General features: G+C 46.3%; 1 pseudogene; it reads right to left on the bottom strand.

Annotated features, from left to right (window-relative positions):
- Positions 1–2872: 2872 nt before the first annotated feature.
- On the bottom strand, positions 2873–4306 carry LOC147672000 (uncharacterized; annotated as a pseudogene).
- Between the last annotated feature and the right edge of the window lie 2679 nt (positions 4307–6985).

Genomic DNA, 6985 nt, shown 5'->3' with positions numbered 1-6985 from the left:
AGGCCTGGTATCGGGCCGCAGTAGTGTGTGTACCTTGTGTGTACAGCCTTCCCTGGAGCCCCAGCTGAACTTGCGCTGCTCTCTGGAATGGGAAGGAGTGGAGTCAGGACTGGAGCACGGGGAAGAGTGGCCCCCGGAGGGTGCCCGTTGGTGGCTCTACTCAGTCGCCTGTTGCCCAGCCTCTCCTGCTGTTCCGGGGGGAGGGGGGGGGCTGGTGGTGGAGGCGCTGCGGCCGATCCCGATGCCCGCAGGGGGCGCTACGTGGCCCTAATGCTGAGCGAGGCGCTACAGGGCTGGAAGGACCTGGAGGCGGAGAGGGGCGATGGTGAGTAGAGGGATGAGAGAGTGAGACTCTGAGCTGATGGTGAGTAGAGACCTGGGGGTGACGGAGGAGTGCGCGCTGGAGTGGAGGGGGCGCTACGTGGCCCTTGTGTTGAGCGAGGCGCTACGGGGTCGAAGGACCTGGAGGTGGTGGGGGTGCAATGAGTAGAAGGGTGAGAGCCTGAGCTGACGGTGAGTGAGCAGGGGACCTGGGGGTGATGGAGGAAAGCGCACAGGGGTGGAGGGGAGAGGGGGCGCTACATGTCCATACTGCTGAGCACGGCACCAGAGGGGTGGAAGGACCTGGGGGCGATGGTGGGGTGAGGGTGTGAGAGGTTGAGCTGACAGTAATGGTGATTTGAGGGGTTACCCACTGGGCTGACTGAGGGCCCGGGATGAGGGAGGGGAGTCCCGTGAGACATCGGGAGCACTGTTTACAATGAGGATTGGAGTCGTGTGGGTGTGGGTAGGGGGTTGCGTAGCTCCTAGTGTGCGCTCGTGCCAGAGTCACAAAAGTGCCAGAGAATGGAACAAGGTTCTGGAGAAATGTTTTTATAATTAACACATGCATAGCGCCCATTGCTTAATTTGTGAATACGCCCCCCAGCCCAAAGGGTTTGTCAGAAGGCCTCAGCCGACGCGGGCCTGTCTGCTTCTTGTGAACAGCACTTGTGCAGCTGACTTTCTGCCCTGATTCCTCACCTTGACAAACATCCTCGACCAGCACTCTTTCCACCTTCCGCAGGGATTCGCTGTCTCATGCAAATACTTTGAGACTTGTTTTTGTCGCTTACCAAGTAATCCGCACAAACCTGTAATTACAGCGCAGTTAGCTGGCGCTCGTTTACCGGGGAGTCCCCAGGGCTGGCTGCGATGAAACCACAGGCCCGGGCTATTTATTGCCGGAGTAAATGAGAAATATATCATTTACCGCGCTCCCAAGTGCCCCGACGTACCTTGGGGACCGGATCACTGACAGCGAAACAGAAAGCAGCTCAGTATCCGGGCTGTGACTGAGAGGGCGGGGGCTGCCCACGCATGCGCGCTATTTGTTATGAAAAGGGAGCCCCGGCGCCAAAGCGAAGTGCGGCAGCTGAAGTCCTGGCTCCCAGGAGGGGGCCCGGGTGAAGACCAGCGGATAGCACTGCGGGGCTCCCATGCCTAAGGGGAGAGCCCCGCGTCGTGCTGGCAGAGGAGCTGGAGTGCCCTGCGGGGCTCCCATGAACAAAGGAAGCCCTGTGTGTGCCAGGTGATGCAGAGACAAGAGCCCCGTGAGTTAAGGGGGGAGAGGGGGGAGGGTGTGTGTGTGTGTGCATGCACGCAAGTGTGTCTGTGTGTTATCCACTTGCTGCCAATGTGGGACAGGAGATGTGCACGGCGTCTGGGTGAACGTGCGCGCTCACATGGGGGATTCTCCTGCACGTGCCCATCCCCTGTCTCACATGGCAGCACCGGGGGGTGAGGTGGAGTGGAGGGGTTGTGGTGTGTCTCTCTATGTGTGCGTGCGTGTATGTGCGCTTGTGTGTGTGCGTGTGGGTGACTCTCTGTGTGTACGCTTGTGAGTGTGTATGCGCATGCATGTGCGAAAGCAGGGGGGGTGTGGCTGTGTGTGTTGGAGGCTTTCAAGGGAGACAGGAGATGGGGAACGCGCGCGTGCGACCTGATCCGATTCCTGAGGCTGCGCATGCCCATCTCTTGTCTCCCTTTTGGCTCCTTGTAAGCAGAGCCGACAGCTATAGGTCTCGCGCTGCGACAGGGCTTCCGCCCTGTATCGCAGGTGCGAGACCTAAAAAAGCATTTGCAATGCAATTGCGATGGAGATAATCAACATTCAGCACATAGTTGGTCCATGGTCCCTACTGAAGATATACAGGCATACTTCCACATTCATCAAGTGCCTATTTCTATATAGATGCACTGTCTAATTTTTAACATAATTGAATAACAGTTGCTACATCGTAAGGACAGACCAAAAGAGTAACATCAATGTAATTGTTGTCACATAGTTTCACAGTTAAAACGTAATCATTATTTTCATGGCTGAAGAATTTGTGTCCTCATTAGTTCTACATCAGAGCTTCAAAGGTAAATGTCATGCACTGCGAGGGTTAACCCAGACAGCTGCAGCTCTCATTCTCCTGCTTTCACTATTGCTTTTCTACACAGTCCTCTGGCCACTGTCACAGAACAATTAATGATGCATAAAATGACAACAACCACAGCCAGCTCTGAAGAATCTTCATTTTGTGCTTGTTAAATTGTTTTGAGTGTGTTGGGTTTATATGTTTTAAAATTAGCTGAAAATAGACTTGTTAGTCCAAGCATTTTTCATGGTGTTGCTTTTACAGGTAGCATGGTCCGGTGTTCTTGGATTTCTTTCTTTAAAACTCTCTCACAGAATAAAAACCAACAAGGTTTCTTTACTTTTAGTCCACTTTGTGCTAGTCTCCCAATGGGTTTCGTGATATTTCATGTTTTTCCTAGCTGTAGGGAAATAAACAATAGCACAGAATAGACATGTTCATTGATGGTGATGGAGTGCTCGCTGATTTTATTTTAGGTTTGAAGACTGACAAGAGCTTTTTGCACGTTCACTGCCATGATATGGTTTTTCTCCAGTGTGTGTTCGCTGATGTCCATGTAGGGCTGATAAGCGACAAAATCTCTTCCCACATTCTTTGCACTGGTATGGTTACTCCCCAGTGTGTGTTTTCTGATGCTGCTTTAGCTGCCATAAGTTATAAAAACTCTTCAGACATTCATTGCACTGGATTGGTTTTTCCCCTGTGTGTGTTTGGTGATGATACGTTAATCCTGAAGAGGATCTAAAACTACTTCCACATTCACTGCAATGGTATGGTTTTTCCCCTGTGTGTGTTTTCTGATGCCGTTTGAAGTTTTTTAATTGACTAAAGCTCTTCAGACATTTACTGCAATTATATGGTTTTTCTCCGGTGTGTGTTCTCTGATGCTGTTTTAGGTGTGATAATCGATTAAAGCCCTTCAGACATTCACTGCAATGAAATGGTTTTTCTCCAGTGTGTGTTCTCTGATGCCGTTTTAGGCCTGATAATAGATTGAAGCTCTTCAGACATTCACTGCAAGGATATGGTTTTTCTCCAGTGTGTGTTCTCTGATGCCGTTTTAAGCCTGATAATAGACTGAAGCTCTTCAGACATTCACTGCAAGGATATGGTTTTTCTCCAGTGTGTGTTCTCTGATGCCGTTTTAAGCCTGATAATAGACTGAAGCTCTTCAGACATTCACTGCAAGGATATTGTTTTTCCCCTGTGTGTGTTTGTTGATGATACATTAATCCTGAAGAGGAACTAAAACTACTTCCACATTCACTGCAATGGCATGGTTTTTCCCCTGTGTGTGTTCTCTGATGCTGCTTTAAGTTTGTTAATTGACTAAAACTCTTCAGACATTCACTGCAATGGTATGGTTTTTCCCCTGTGTGTGTTTTCTGATGCCGTTTTAGGTGTGATAATAGACGAAAGATCTTCAGACATTCACAGCAATGGTATGGTTTTTCCCCTGTGTGTGTTTTCTGATGCCGTTTTAGGTGTGATAATAGACGAAAGATCTTCAGACATTCACTGCAATTATATGGTTTTTCTCCGGTGTGTGTTCCCTGATGCTGTTTTAGGTGTGATAATTGATTAAAGCGCTTCAGACATTCACTGCAATGATATGGTTTTACTCCAGTGTGTGTTCTCTGATGCCGTTTTAGGTCTGATAATAGACTGAAGCTCTTCAGACATTCACTGCAATGATATGGTTTTTCTCCAGTGTGTGTTCTCTGATGCCGTTTTAGGCCTGATAATAGACTGAAGCTCTTCAGACATTCACTGCAAGGATATGGTTTTTTTCCAGTGTGTGTTCTCTGATGCTGTTTTAGGTCTGATAAATATATAAAGCTCATCCCACATTCATTGCACTTGAATGTTTTTTCCCCATTGTGTGTTCGCTGATGAATCATGACTTCTGTAAAACTACTTCCACATTCACTGCAATGATATGGTTTTCCCCTGTGTGTGTTTGCTGTAGCTCTTCAGACATTCATTGCATTTGTATGACTTTTCCCCTGTGTGTGTTCTCTGATGCAGTTTAGGCTTGGTAAATATACTCTGTGTTTTATATAGCAGAACCCCCATTTCCTTTAACTTTCATTTAACTGTGCTTTTCGCTGATTGCTATGGAATGGCCTGAAAGAGTTTAAAATACACATCTAGCTCTGACTGGTGGTCTGATATCACTTAAGAGTACTGCAGTAACCACCTCATGATCAGAGCTGGTATTGGATATGTTTACACAAGAAGTGGTTGATCAGTGTTGCCTTCATTTTCTAGAGGTAATTTCTCCAACTTGAGGCACAGAGTTGCACAGCTGAGACTCGTAGAACCACCGAATTGCCCTTGACGGTACTTCCAAGATCTTTCAGTTTATGTTCAGGTTCGGCTGCCTCTGAGGGCACTTATGTTTTCCTGAATACTGAAACTCAATGTTGCTTTTGCAGATTTACAGTATTATCTTCATTATTCCTAAACATTTTGTGCAATCAAGGATTGTTTTCTGTTGGATGTAAAGAGATTTAAATTACTTATATGGAAAATACCGGAATATGCATATACAATTTTTAGTTGATTGTAAAAGCATCTCATTTATTGCTATTGTTGAAACTTATCAAGACATATTTAAGACACATTTAGCCATACAGAGATATTTGCATAAAAGTTTCTTTGAAAATGCCACAATGTTATTTATTTCAGCAAAGGTGTTCATAGAGTAACTTTGCAAAAAAGGGCACTCGCATTGCACACATATACTAGTTACAGCTTTAGGTAGATGCATATGGTCAAAGTTTTGTTAAAACAAAAAACAGCTCTTGGAGTAAAAGATGGATCAGGAACACTCAAGACAGGAAGTTGTGCCATACATCAAATCCTATTGTTCACAGAGGTGCCTTGCTCCATTCACTACTAACTACTAACTCTTTTTTCAGGCGGATTCCCCTGGCTGTTGTCTCAAGGCCTGGTTATTGGGGGCCTTTTGTGCGCTGATTGTGTTTGGGGCACTTGTGGCATAAAGGGGCTCTATCTGGGCCTTGTAGGCCCTGCATCATGTATCGATCCTCTCCCCATATAAAGTCCCTGCCCAATCTAAAATGGCGGCGTCTCTAAGACTCTAGGAATATAGATATCGACATAGGATTTAGCATGTCCTTCTTATGTACATGAAAGAAGGACTATCATGTTCTATAGCTTCAAAGTATTTCCATGGTGGCGACCATCTTAGAATGATGTTGTTTACTAATTCTGCTTAGATTTCCAGACTGGCTCGGTCTACCGAATTTCCAAGTGCATGCTAGGCGACTGTTCATCCTATCCCCCCTATTCCTCTAATCTGGATTCTATCTTCCTAATTGCATAATCTAGTTTGAGCTAATGTATTTCAACTTCCTCTTTTTTATTTTTCGCAGCTGAGCCCTCTCCTCAGGATTTTTTGTTTTCCACCTAGTAATCACATGGATATAACGCTGGATAGCCTAAAACAGAAAGAGTACCTTCTCTCTTGACATCTTCTGTCATTATGCTGCTGTTTAATGGGCTGTCTTTGTAGAACGGAGTCATCGAACTTTCCTCCAGCCACCCCATGATTTGCCCTGTCCCTTCCTTCCTTCCTTCATCTGACCATACCCCTTCTCCTCATCTCCCCTCAGCTTCCCCCCACGTGAGCATTCAGTACCCCGGTCCCTCCCCTCTTTCCACTCTGAAAATGTGGTGCCCTTAGCCATGGATTACCTTTTTCTGCGTGAAGCAAGCACACAATGTTACTCTCATCTTGGTACAGTGGTAGTCTAAACGCTGAAAGATGCAATCTAAGATTGAGTGAAGTGTCATGGAGATTCTCTTCCTTGCTCGAACACCTCCAGCACCTGAGATCTCTAAGAATCATTTAAGAAACAAACGCATGCATAGCTCAAAAGCAAACTTCCTTAGGAAACTGCTAAACAATGCCAGGAATCGACCTAAAAACTGATTGAACTTGTTAAATTGCAATCTAACAGGAAACCCAACCTACTTTCTGGGTCTTATCTGCAGCCTAACTGCGAAGAACTTGCCGCCTTCTTCCTGGGAAAGACAAACAAAATTGAAAGTGACTTAAAGACTGCATTGGATCTCCCCCCGATGCTTTCACACGTCAGTCCCCACCCACCTGTGTGGCCTGAGCGTCCTACACACACCCCCAAAAATATTGCTGCATGCTGTTCATTCAAATCCTTTGATGAAACAACCATACTAAAAATCCTGTCAACACTTAAACCTTCAAAGCACTTCAGCGATCCGCTTCCTTCAAATCTCTTAATTGAGATTAAAACCTCTCTTCTCCCACCAAAATAGTAAATGATTCATTAATTCAAGGCAGCATACCAGACTACCTCAAGTCTGGACAGATAACCGCCGTTCTGAAAAAGCCCACAGCAGACCACACTGATCTACATATCTTCCGCCCTATGTCTAGCATCCCAACTCTTTCAAAGCTCCTCTAGAAATGTGCCCATACCCAGCTATGCAAACACAGAGCAATTTCAACTCTTAAATCAATACCAATCTGGCTTCCATCAGGGACACAGCACTGAATCAGCCATGACTCACAT

The sequence above is a fragment of the Lissotriton vulgaris genome, unplaced genomic scaffold, assembly GCF_964263255.1.
Source record: "Lissotriton vulgaris unplaced genomic scaffold, aLisVul1.2 SCAFFOLD_1601, whole genome shotgun sequence".
Classification (NCBI taxonomy): domain Eukaryota; kingdom Metazoa; phylum Chordata; class Amphibia; order Caudata; family Salamandridae; genus Lissotriton; species Lissotriton vulgaris.
The sequence above is the reverse complement of the archived record's forward strand: the minus strand, read 5'-3'. Positions and strand labels throughout refer to the sequence as shown.